General features: G+C 36.4%; 1 long non-coding RNA gene across 2 annotated transcripts in view; it reads right to left on the bottom strand.

Moving 5' to 3' along the window:
* The window catches only part of LOC135106804 (uncharacterized), a 77,811-nt gene extending 64,744 nt beyond the window's left edge, over positions 1-13,067 (bottom strand). For both annotated transcript variants that reach the window (XR_010271469.1, XR_010271470.1), the window contains exon 1: positions 12,955-13,067. This is a non-coding gene — a long non-coding RNA (uncharacterized LOC135106804). The remainder of the gene's footprint in view (positions 1-12,954) is intronic.
* Positions 13,068-14,477: the final 1,410 nt, after the last annotated feature.

Raw genomic sequence — 14,477 nt, 5'->3', positions numbered from 1 at the left:
TCACGACAACGGCAACCGAAGCCTTTCTTACCTCAAAGCATATCGCCACTTGTCGCAGTGGCTGCCTCGTGGGAGTCATCCCGCTGTTTCCATTCTTTTACGTACACACCACTATACATGTACATCAAGTGGTTTATTTTTCTAATTGAATGATAGACAAGATATATGTATTATTTCCAATATAACTGTAATGATTGAGGAATTAATTATTACAGCCTTGCTAACGTATCTCAGCCTAGGTCACTAACACTTACAGCTTCCTGTGTTTGTATCAATGCTGGCTGAAAGCGATACCGTATATCTGATGGTACAGTTGAATTAATTTCCTACTGTAACAGTCAATAATTCACATTTCTACAATAGTCAAGCATTATACAAAAGAGAAGACTGCTGGCTATGGGGTGTGCAAGAGGACAGTGCAACACTTCCTGCCGCAAATATTTAGCTTGAGAAAACATGTGACAATGAGTCCAAAGGCAAGATGAGGCTATTTTTTTCCTCTGGCTGGGAATAGAGGTGCGAATGTGTATCGTAAGAGCGGTAGCATGACCAGCTTAATCCTCGCTACACAAGGAAGAAGAAAAAAAAAAAATCCTGACACTCTTATGGTGACGTGGTATTGGATATTATGGACAGGGTTTTCAATTGCCCAGCCAAATGAAAACTTAAATACAAACACCTACATGGAGTTCTAGCGTGACCACCTGCCACAATTTTTTGATGCTCTACAGTAAGACAGACTTTTTATGTAGGATAGTAAGCCATGTCTCATTGTTCAGGATAAGTGTTAACAACTCTTGTAAGTAACCATTTTTCTTCAGTGTTGTACGCCTGCAATTATTAGTAATAGCAATGGTCAAGGCCGACCAAAATCCACACGAACATTAATGAGCATTTTGCCCTGACTGGGAAGGTGCCGGAACTCGCGTTTCTCGTGAGTGTCCTGCTAGAGGTTTGATCTGCGTCGAATACTTATCTGAACTTCTTGGCCTAATTCGTGAAGTGTCGTAACTTGCGTTTCCTTAAGTGTCCTCCAAATAATATTGGATCCCCATCGAATACCTCTCACGGGCTACTTATATCGCTTTAAGATGAATTTCTCGTGTGTAATGCCATAGACAACAATTTTTTTTTTTTTGCCATCTATCTAATTTTAAAGCATTTGATACGATTAATCACACATTATTATTAGAAAAAGGGCCCTGTTTATAAAATGTTCGACAGTTATCTTGGCGCTAGGAAATAATATACCGTTGTAAATGGTGCCGCTTCGACTTTCAAGACTATTAGTAATAGAGTACTTCACAGATCAATTTTAGAACGATTGTCGCTTTTTTATGTTTATTTACGATATAACGTAGTGTACTGAAAAAAATGAACTTTATTCTTTATGCAGACGACACGAACATTTTCCTTCAGGGTAAAGATCAGCTCACAATACAAAATACTACGAATGATGAAATGTTAAATGTTATTGATTGGCTAAAATGCAACCAAATGTAACCTTAAATAAAGGAAAAACAAGCTATATGATGACACTCACTAATGACACATGACATTAATATTAAAATAGGTAACCTCATAATTAAACAAGTTCATAACATGATTTTCATGATTTTTTAGGAACGACAATAGACAGCAAACTTATATGGAAATAACACACACACACACACACACATATATATATATATATATATATATATATATATATATATATATATATATATATATATATATATATATATATATATATATATATATATATATATATATATATATATATATATATATATATATATATATATATATATATATATATATATGATGAAATATTAGGTGTTGTTTTATACATTAAAGACTGTGGTACTGACAAGTTAAAATACATCTACCTGTCTTTAGTTTATCCTCACTCTTTATAGAGTTGTGCAATTTAGGACTGGGCTTATAAAACATAAGTTCGTTTATTCATGTATCAGAAAAGCAAAACATCTTTACATATCAAATTGTAGTAAATATGATCATGCAAGACCAAATTATGTAAAACGAAGCTTTTGAAGTTGGAGGACATTTTAACATACTAAACAACTCTTTTTTGTGTACAGGGCATTGAGCTGTCTAAATACTAAAGTAAAATACCAGCGTATGCCACAGAACATCCAAACTAGACAGACAGAAAACCTCGTGCTGCCATTCTGTAGATCCTTCAACACACAACAACGGAACTGTGCTGTCCCTCAAGACCTTAGGAACAAGACTTTAAATTAAATGAAAATGGTGAAGTTTTTTTTTTTTTTAATTCAATTAATTCAATTTTGGTTTTGCGTAATTTGTTACTGTTTCAATAATATTATTATTATTATTATTATTATAATAATAGTTGTTGTTGTTGTTGTTGTTGTTGTTGTTGTTGTTGTTGTTGTTATTATTGCTATAATAATCATAATAATAATAATAATAATAATAATAATAATAATAATAATTATTATTATTATTATTACCATTATTATTATTATTGCTATTTATTATTGCTATTATTGTTATTATTATTATTATTATTATTATTGTTATTATTATTATTATTATTATTATTATTGTTGTTATTACTATTATTATTATCAATAATTTCATATTACATTGAATTATTGTGTCGTAATTTTTATTATCACTTCATTTCATTGTCATCGTGAGTGATATCTTTCTTAGTGTCCTTATTTAAACATTATTACTACTTTTATAGTTTGTGATGCTGTGGCCTCCATTTCGCTACCATAGCACACATTTTAATAACTTTAAGCTCAAAGTTTATATAAGAGCTTCGGCTAGTTGAACCAGGACACTTGTGTACGAGTATTTTATTTACTTTTTTTTTTTTTATACTTGCTCTGTATGAAAAGACCAATAAATATAATCAGTGAATGAACCAATTAATATCGTTAAGAAAAAAGTATCTCTGAAGTAAACTGTATCATAAGTATTAAGCAGGAAAAGTAGCAAACATCCACCAGATATACCAGACATCGATATTTACTGCTACAATCTCAATTAGAGCCTCATCGTTTATTGCCACTGACGAAAATCTGCTCGAATAATTTGAAACAGAATTTCAGCGAGGAAGGACTGTACCATTCTTCCACTGTGAAGGAACCGCTCGAGGCACCGACTGAGATTTCGAGCCAATTATAATATTCCATTTTGTTGAGAAATCTAAAAAAAAAAATCATGAAAGGCGACAGCCGCATTAGTTGCTTATAGACATGCTCTAATGGGACTCAAAGAATCAGCAATTTTTTTTTTTTTTTTTTTACCATGGGCAAAAGGAGGAGAAATAGTTTCTAATGAGCACCTTTTCATGTTGGTACATGACTGCCGGTAAGTTTCTAGAGGCTTAATAAGACTTGTCAATGGAAGACGACTTAGCTACGATATTTCCTGTGATATGATTGTGATTAAGAACCAGAGGCATCAGACAACATATCAAGTACATAATGTTTGAGGTACTCATGAGGCTTGTCTGTATTTAGACATGTCTGTCGGTTTGTCTATCTATTTGTATGTATGTTTTGTCTATCTACCTGTGCGTTGTTTATATATGTATATTGTCTGTCTAATGTTACTCACTATGTCAACAAGGGAAGAAGACAATTTTATACACAGATCTTAATAGTACATTAAGTATTGTGTGCATTTTTTCAGTTATAGAAAAGTTTGTTAATGGTGTGGCTTATGATGACGATAATGAGTGAGTAAAATAATGAGGTTAACTGTGGTGAGAGATTGTGCTGCTCAGTGAGTAATAATCATAGGAAGCTCAGGGACTAGAATGACGTCGTATGAAGGCTCGTTCCCACACCAGTCACGAAAGGAGATTTTATTAAACTCCTTGTAGTCACGATCTTCCTTCCTCTGCTTCTTGAATAATATTGCAGTATTTTGCTCTTAACTTTTGAAAGAGTTGGACATTTTTAAACTTCAGTGCATTTCGAAGGGAGTTATTGATCATAAAAACCGTTTGTGATCTCAAACTGTGCCGCATGGCTATAAAAACTCAAGACGAAGACGGACCGAGCTCTCTTCCTAATATAAATACTCAATCAGTGAAAATATTTTCTCCATATTTTATGTGTGTATGTACGCATGCTTTTTTTTTTTTACCTATACTCGCTATGTATCTTTGTATATACTAAGCTACCTATACACAACCATTTATTAAATAGATTATTTATATGCATTATACATACATATATACAAACATGCTTATGTATATATACGTACATGTATAACATAGACATCACGCAGAAGTATTACTCTTTATCATGATTTTTTTTCCCAGAATCACGATGAGAACCGAAAGCGACATACAGCAACATCCACCCACTACTATCCGCACACACACACACACACACACACACAGAGAGAGGGATAATGAAATAAAAATGAGAACATACTCTTCCATCTGAAAGCAAGTAAGAATTAACAAAGAGGTGTGAATTGTACCACAGAATAATGTTTGGCATAACATGTAAAAATAAGAACAGAACATGATCGATTAGGACACAAGCCAAAGTTGAATTCATCTTGGCTACAACAAAAGAAATAGTGGACATGAATAAGACATATCATGCGCTTAACAGGATGGACATTTAGTGACAGAATGGCAACCCGGAGATGATCCTCTCCTCTCTCTCTCCCACACCCAAAAGAAAAGACAAGATGGACTTTCAATGGAGAGCTAAGTTTAGCTGGATGGAGTGGCTTGGAACGTGCAAGCAATCAAAAGAGATGAGTGGAGAAGACTGGGAGTCCTTTCTCCTGCTTATTGCCTTGGATTTTTTTTTTAAGAAATGCATTCACACTCCTCTTACCACCTCAACCACTTTAATTTCCTTCCACTCCTACTCTTCAAATACTCTCAAGCATGAATATTCATTTATCGGTGTTTGGCAACCATAGCGGTAGAGTCTGCTACAAGTTAAGTGTGTCTGCCGCTGCCTTGGTGTGACGCATTTCCTGCAGGTTCAATAATAAATGTATAACTTTAATGATACGTTGATTCTACTCATTAACATATGCACTTGATCATCCGTCTTTGTGCAATTAAGTATTTGTGTTAATTACTTATTTTATATATTTGTCTTTTTTTTGTCTGTTTTTGTACGATTATATATTTGTTTATATATCGTTATGCGTCTGCCTATCAGTCAATCAGTCTATCTATCTATCTATCTCTCTCTCTCTCTCTCTCTCTCTCTCTCTCTCTCTCTCTCTCTCTCTCTCTCTCTCTCTCTCTCTCTCTCTCTCTATATATATATATATATATATATATATATATAATATAAAGGAAAATGCAAGAAGCCAGTATGCCTACAGGCGGCAGTTCCTGTATTAACATCATTATTCATAAATTCATATAAATTTTTTTAAAGCTCTCTCTTGACTCTGGATTAACTAATTACTGAGTGTTCCAGTTATCTACCATCCTATCTGTGAACTGATTTCTTCCAGTCTCATTTTGAAATTACTTCAACTAAGGTTAAGTCTGTTACTTATAGTCCTACCCTGATTACTAACGCTACAGATTGCGCTGATATCACCTTCAGGCCACCTATATTAGACATCCTATGTCTCTCTAACAAATTAAAATTTATAACCTTTAATCTCCTCTCGTAAGGATTGTTTTCCCATCCATTTTTTCTTTTGGTCAGCCTCTTCTTTGCTAACAGACCTACATGTTTCTTGTAACATGGGCACCAATACTGCACAACATGGTGCAGATGAGGTCCGATCCACGCCAAGCTCAACTTCAATATTACTTGGGATCTTCTACTTTTAACCTTCACTACCAGGGATTCGTACTCGTGGCAAGCTCCGGAATCCTTTCTCGAGTCGGCAATATGCAATTCCATACTGCTTTAGAAATGTATAAAATAATGGACATATCATTCCACATATCACGAAATAAGATATTTATGGCAGTCAAAAGAAAAAAAAGGATAATCTTATCAATAGCGGCTCCCCATGGAACAGCTAAATTAAGCATATATGGTGAAGAATACTCACTGCACAACACGTGCGAGGGTGTTTTGTTTTGGGGTCACGCATGGTTACAGTGAAGCTGACTCGTCCACACTTTGTAATCCTTCTTTGTTCAGAAATGCCGTTAACTCACTACATGAACTTACTGTGCCATAAGCCTGTTTCTGAAGTACCAATTATGTATGCATGTATGTACGTATATACACACATATAACACGGAAAAAGAAATTACTCAGGAGAAAACTCCTGAGTTATATATATATATATATATATATATATATATATATATATATATATATATATATATATATATATATATATATATATATATATATATATATATATATATATATATATATATATATATATATATATATATATATATAAAATCCCATCTTAGCTCAGGATCTGTTCTTCATTACATTTTTTCCCCTTTTAGTATTACTTTCTTTTACAATGTGATTAGCTACTTACAGACTCAGGTAGCATTTGTACATATCATGATTCCTTTTTCATTTAATAATTGTTTTCGTAATTTGCTACTTACGTTCCACGAGTCTGTGCCGTCAAAAGAATATCATCATAATATTTCGTCTTTATTTACAAATCTAACCATTTCCTAATGCCAGTGCAACATGGACTGACCATTTGTCTAGTTTCTTCAAAGCACATAATAACTGCAGCACCTTTAATATACACGAGTTATTTCCGTCTCCTCATCTGCGCAAATATCTGCCAGACATTGCGAATGAATATACTGAACAGGAAAAGAGAGACACATCAGTATTTTTTCACTTTTATATTTTCTAAGCCTCTAACTTTTGTTTCACTAACATTGACTGCTGAAACATTTGATTAACATGAATGTGCGTGTGATGTGTATGTTTTCGGAATGTGAACACTTCAAAGTTTGCCGGAGTTAAAGTTATGCTCACGCGCATATATCGATCGCTAGTAATCCTGTGCGTGGGAATCATTACTAACAGATAAGTTTCTACTACTTCCCCTCCATCTCCGTACATTCCATTTTTCTCACTGTCTTGTTTTCAGCCTCTTTCTAAGACCTTCAATATTTTGTCCTTCCATTTCATAGAGCCCCTTCCTTGTACGTCTATAGTATCTACTCTATTTACTACTGTAAGCGTACATCCTTACTACCACCTGGTTTTACTCATGCCCTGAAGCTGATCAACATTCTTAGTTTACTACATTACAAAGTTCATTCCTTCTCACATACCAGTCTTAACAAGCAATTTATCATACACTACTTTTCATCACTATTTTGTTTACCTCACCGATAACTCCGCCCCGCTGCCTCATTTCTACCTGATTTACTATTATTGCATAAATATGGTGTCAAGAAAAGCCCTCTACTTCTATTCTTACTTTTCTTACTTTTCCTCATACTCTAAAAATCCATTCTTTTCTTCAACTGACAAGCTTTCAAGTGTATGTCTTTCTGTTTTTACATGCTCCTACACGATCGAACCGTGATGTGCTCATCCAATTTTGTTACGTACGTATTTGTTTACGCTAATCTCAGGTCCCTTATAACAGATCTTACTCGTTAGTCTCTCTCTCTCTCTCTCTCTCTCTCTCTCTCTCTCTCTCTCTCTCTCTCTCTCTCTCTCTCTCTCTCTCACGAGTATATTCTCAGCTTACATAATTTCAGCCTCCGTCTCTGAAAAAAGCTCTTGCGCTCATTTACCGACTTTTAGATATTTGAATTGTTCATTCTCTGCAGCCAACTCGTTGTCATTCGCAAAGTTTCATTTCCTCTCTGAATTATATACTGTATTTCCAATTCCACTGCACCCCACTTTTGCTTAATTGTTTAGTTGGTTTGCTATCTCGCTTGGTGGCCACGGCGACTTTATATGCACTTGCCCCACACCTCATAACTATATTATCAAGCTATCACCAGCTCACTTCTCGTTTTGTTATAACACCTGTATTAACATCTGTAGAAAATAATTTCGGGCCACCTATTAATTTACTTTTTTACTTCTTTTGACAACTTTTCACGTAACTTTACTTCTTACTAAGGTTGTCGGTGACTTTCACTATGAACTTTCTTGACATCCATACCAGTGCTCACTGCATTCCTATGTTATTCTTATATCTTTCAGTTGCCATCTTTGGAATAAAGATCCGATCTACACAACCTATCACCATTTTATCCACTTTTTACTCGAAGCTGTTGACAGAGACTGACTTTTGTTCTGGATGATATTCTGCACCCATTCATTAGAATTCTATCATACATGTTCCTAGACGTCAACAAATTATTGTACACACACACACACGCACACGCACACACATACACATACACACACACACACACACACACACACACACACACACACACACATATAGTAATAATGAACCATGTCCTTCACTCTCTTGGTTCGAGTTCATGACACTTGCACCTTCCTCCACAGCAATGATAGCCGCCGCCTCTTCCTTCGCTGCTTCGTACGTCTACCTGTCTTTCCCTCTTCCTTTCATCTCCGTCCTCGTTACGAACCCTTCCTCTTCCTGCGCTGATGTCTCTCGTCTCTCAAGCGTACCGCTCCCCTCCCCGAAAGCACATCATCGTTCCGCGTCGATCGGAGATAAATATCGATGGAGTCCCGCCGCAGCCATCATCGGTCTGCTCTCCTTTAACACCCAACACACAACGCCCAGGTCTCCTTCCATCCCAAAACTTATCGGAAATATACATACGTGCTGCTGTCTACTTCCAAGAATATAATTTTGATACACGTTGTATTAATTTACTTGCAGTAAGCGTGGGACACATCGGACATTCATAATAGCTGTGTTTCGATATAATTTCCAGTGTAAACATTATAATAATTGAATTTTAATAGCAGACAGTTGGCTATAAACTGTAAGTGAAAGGTGTGGTTCTTTCTTTTCGTCCTTCATGTGCGTGTGTGAGCGCGTCTGCCCGCGAGTACGTGGAGGCCGTCGCTTGGTAGAGAAATATATAGGAGCCTCGAGAGAACAAATGAGGCGCAGCAGGTGGGGGTAAACAGGCCTAAAACTCAAAGAGAACAGGGACACACTCCATTTCCTTTCAAAATATTTTGCTACTTAATTTAGAATACATTCCAACCTACTCCCTTTGGTAACCATGAAAAAAAAAAAAAAAAAATAGTAGTACGTGATCTCTCCCTGCCGCTCACTAGACCTCCGGCCTCGACCTTGGATGCGATCAAGTAGAAATGAAGTATATCGTTAGTTCAGTGAAGCCTGAGACCCTCGCTCTCCACGTCAGTCTGATACATGTAGAACCACTCGCTCGCTTCTCGCTGGTTGCCCCTCCAATCTCCAAACACATGCCCTATAAACCTTCACTCTCTCCTCTTTTGACCTCTTTACCTTCACTGCCTTTCTTGCCTCTTTCACACAACTTTCCCTAACATTTTTTTTTTTTTTTCGGCACGTTTCTTTTGGAAACCTTATATCTTTTCCCTACTCACGTTCCTTTCTCGCCTTCCCCAACTCAACTCTCACCATGGCGCTCTCTCCACGCTACCTCCCTCCTTTAATTTTTTCTTTATTACATATTTTCACTTCGCACTATTTGTGTGTGTGTGTGTGTGTGTGTGTGTGTGTGTGTGTGTGTGTGTGTGTGTGTGTGTGTGTGTGTTGTACATATCCCTCGCTTCCAGGGCGGTTATCACCTCTCTATAGGATCCCTCTTAGCAACAAAAACCATCAATCCCCTAACATACGTAAAATTGATGTTTTACACTTCTAAAAAAAAAAAAAAACTTTTCAAACGATTTTTCTTTAATCATGATTTCATAAACAATATTATGCAGATGAAAAATTACACCACTTGACGTGTGGCGAGGGAGTTTTAGCACGCATGAAATGAAGTGTTTCGATGTCTTATAGATCCCATTCCCGATCTTTCTCAGTCAACTCCTACGGTGGCAAACCTCAAGTTCCCCTGCAGAGAAATTCATCATCTCGAGTCAAGTGTCACTCATTCACATTCTTTGATTTTGCGAAGATATTGTTTACATACTGTGTGCATCAATCAACTATCTAGTTTTCATGTTTTCAATGCAAAATAATGATCATCGATACCTTAGAAATACAAATGTTGTCCTGTAAGGAAAAAAAAATTATATAGAGCTTGAAAACTCACACCGTTATACTCATAACACTGTTGCTCATGTTCCGTCGGAGGATTTCCTGACGTGACACTTCGCTAACATAAACAAAAGTGTCACGAGAGTTTTGTGTTTCTTAATCAATTTCCTTACTCTGATTTTTAAAACTAGGGGTTCACAAGCAACGTCAGTCGTAGATGACTTATTTTTTCTTTTACAGTAAGGAAGGAAGAAAACTTGAAATAGAACGTGTTAAGTCAACAATCTATCTGTACGCCACACCAGTACTCAAATGAAGAGAGCTAACATCCACCTGCAAAAAGGGCATCACATCAGGAGCGTTACGATCTCTCAACCGTACACAGCAGAATGCTCTCGAATTGAACTTACTATATCCACCAGCATGATGTCCACAACACAGCAGACTTACAGTGACTAGACAAGAAAATAAACTTAGCCCTGTGTAGTGTGATTTGACACCAGAGGACTCTGCGTCACCACGGTGATGTTTACGATGACCACAAAACTACATTTTATGTAAACTGCGATTACAAGATCTATTGTTGTCGAGGGACAGCATTAGTGGACATGCTCGTTACTTTTTACGGTATGATACTCTACAAGCTGTCTCCATCCCAGGTAAAAGAGTCTTAAATGCTTGTTAAAAAGAGACTATTACTCGTATATTTAATTTCCATACATGCTCACTATTAATATATTAATATAACGCGAGTCTCAGGTTACTTATGCCGCTCAATCATAGTAACAGTCATCTACAATCTCTGAGATATACAAGAGCAGGAACAAAGCTCAGAGAACAAAGGAGGTCGATAATCAAGCAGCAGGCAAGAATCCTTGATAGCGTAGACTTCCCGAGCCACGCCGGTAAAGCAATCACGACACAAGAGTGGTGGCCAGACAAAACGTATATGTACTCTCTCAAAGAACTAAAGGTACCTAAAAGGGTGGAAAGAGAAAATGGGAAAATGGAGAGACGAAAATCGGGAGGTAAGCAACAACAAATACTTCACGGTGCGTTCCCTCTGAAATGTAAATATAACGGCACACCAACAAGGGCCGAGCGGACACAAACTGTTATGCACAGCCACCAGACCATTATAGGAAAGAGGCTAGAGAGGAGTGGCTGGGATAACACATCTAGCTGCAAAATGTCACAGTGGCGAGCGTGAGGAGTCTTTCCTGCGCATTTGTAGTCACTTGTATCATGTTACTCATCTATATGACATTGTTTGTGTGCCTTTAGATGGCATTATATTTTAATGGAAACATCAGATTTCTTGTTTGAGCACATCCAACAGATTTGGAAAGAAAGAAAGAAAGAAAGAAAGAAAGAAAAAGAAAAAGAAAAGACCCAAGAACAGACAGAGTGACTGCTTGGCGCGCGCGCACGCGCACGCACGCACGCACGCACACGCACACACGGATATACTATCTTTCGTCTGGAATGACTTCTCGTGTATTGGCATTTAAGTCTGCCATTCTTAAGATTTTTACGTTAACCACTAAAACTTGTTAGCTAATAATCATCTTTAAAATCTGGTAATTGTTGATATACAATTAAAATTATGTATATTAGTAGTACAAGGTCTAAATTATCTGATCAAATTTTTTTACTACGTAATTACTGGATAACTGGAATAATCTGCCTTTGTCTTTTGTTCATTTTTTCTTCAGAAAAAATCTCTAGCGAATAAGTCAGGCCATATAATTACCTTTTCATTATCACCAAGGATCTGCTGGCACTAGGCAGGTTCCTTTACTTGCTTCATCTTGGATTCACTCGCGTATATTTTAACCGCGTAGTGCGTAATAAGCGACATGCATGGGAAAATTCCTTCTTAATTCCCGCAGCAGAAGATTGTTTCACGTAAATAAATTATGTAACTGAAGTTCTCTTGTCGTCTTGCTTTGCCTCTTCACCGTCACCAACGAGACAAGACGAGTTGTTATTTTTTTCATTTTCTTCTTTGAAGTTTTTGACTCACCAATTTTCTTGCAAGAAATTAGCGTAAAACTTTGACAAAGACTGTCCATAATCTTACTAGCATCATCAGCATCAAGATTACGTGAAGGGGAAACTCATCAAAGAGAATGATGCCAATTATAGGGTAGTCATAATACGATGGCGACAAATGGGTAACAACACAAGGGAACGTTAATGTTGTAATTTGTTTGGCTGGGCAGGTAGTGCTGTTTCCTCTGGCACACAAGTCAAGCGCTGTTCCTTTCTTAAATACAAGATAACTAAGAATCCAGGAGTGTTTGTATTTTGATTCCCAAATGTGTCAGCACCGTAGGACGAAATACACGCTCATTTAATTTCATTCAATATCATTCAGCATAACGTTGGATTTACTATAGTTACTGATCTGGGAGTTTGATGTACGCTTTTCATCTCTACATAGTGTGTATTATGCAGTACCAGATGGGTTTCAACCTCATCATGGAACGCGTCATACTTAACAATTCATGAAATGCGATCTTTATCTATTCATTTATTTTTTTTTTCCAACTAAGAAGATTTCCCGTGTACTCGTCTATAACCACTCACCAGTTGTCGTGTCTCATTTTGGAGAACCATTCAATGTACTTAAGAATGACGGGAGTAAAGTCACAGGTCTCCTGTAGAATGCAAAACGAATGAAATAAAATAGGTCTGGGAAGATGATCTGGCAACTCCATGGTTCCCCAGCCCGGCGGTGTCACCAGGCTACCTGACAGCACTTGATCTATACACAATCCATATACACTATTCAACTACAGAACATACCTCTTGCGCCGGTGGAAACAGACTTCGGACCAGTTCTGTTCTTATGATGTGTTCGAGAAAGGAAAGAATCAGACACGCGTGCGCCACACAACAATCACTGCCGCACTGAGGCTGGAGAGGGTCGCCCCGCTTCAGTTCTTTGTTTCGAAACCATTCAGCAAACGTTGTGTGTGTGTGTGTATAAGTGTGTGTGTGTGTGTGTGTGTGTGTGTGTGTGTTTAAAGAGCACAAAGATTTATATAACACAAAAAGTTTCATATGCACGTCAACATTCCATGTGTGGGACGTTACCTAAGGGCATGGAATTAAAGCAGTTGTAAGTACTGTAATATTCAGTCTCTTTTGTCGACTTGAAGTATGTAGATAGAACTTCACCAGCCCCTCACACCTCACAGCTTGTTGATAACTTCTATGTACGGTAAACTAGTGGCAATATGAAATTAAAGTCATGACGCTTGTTTAACTTGATTAGTTTGACGATCATTTATCCATGATTTGTGTCCGCTACATAGTTACTGTGCAGTGAGGACCATTAATCAGTTAAATTCCTAAACTTTCTTCGCCTCACATTTTTCGACGAAGCTGATGAGTTGATGAACAGGCGAACAGTTCCTTTTTAGTGGTATAAGTGCACAGTTTTGTCACAAACTATGCACCATGAAATAATTTTAATAACAAATACAGAAATATTGCTTCTTATATAAATACATGAAAAAAAAAGTTCGAAGCCTCATATATATATATATATATATATATATATATATATATATATATATATATATATATATATATATATATATATATATATATATATATATATATATATATATATAACCAAAAATTAGTACGGAAGTGTTTAGAACAGCATGTCAGTTCCCTTAAATAACTTGATGGCCGAAAGAGAAAAACAAAAAAATCATAAAAAGGACGGATTGAAGAACCGTCAGACATCAATCAAAAGTCACATTATTTTTCAACAAGCAAAATATCAGATGGTACATTAAAAAATAAAGGTGGATCTGACGTGACTGAGGTTAAAAAAAAAAATGATATAAAAAGAGAAAGCTGCCCGCAATCGAGATTATCAAATGAAAAGTTTATGGATAACATTTTCATATGGATAGCCACAGTTCAGTGGTCGTGGTCTCGTTATTATTCTATTTTATATACTGACTGAAAATACACAAAATGAAGAAAATACTGATGTGGTTATGCATTAAAAGTCACAGTAACTCTTTAACATTTGGGTTATCAATATTCATGTATACTTCAAGGCTCTGAGTAGTTATTTTATTAAAAAATAATTACAACGCACCAAACAGATAAGAGTATAATCAATCTGCCGTCATAATATGTGAGTGAATCTTTACACTTCTGCCAAACCAAGCCAGAAGTTTTGCAAGGGAAGAAGGAAGACTTTACTGAACTAATGACAATAAATCAAAAGTCAGTGTCCCCATTTCAGTGTTTGTGGGTGTCGCTTGTTGTCGCATCACTCCCTGTCCCTGAAGAACGTGAGTGTC

This window comes from Scylla paramamosain, chromosome 14 (assembly GCF_035594125.1).
Source record: "Scylla paramamosain isolate STU-SP2022 chromosome 14, ASM3559412v1, whole genome shotgun sequence".
Lineage (NCBI taxonomy): Eukaryota > Metazoa > Arthropoda > Malacostraca > Decapoda > Portunidae > Scylla > Scylla paramamosain.
This window is presented reverse-complemented; position numbering and strand designations above follow the sequence as displayed.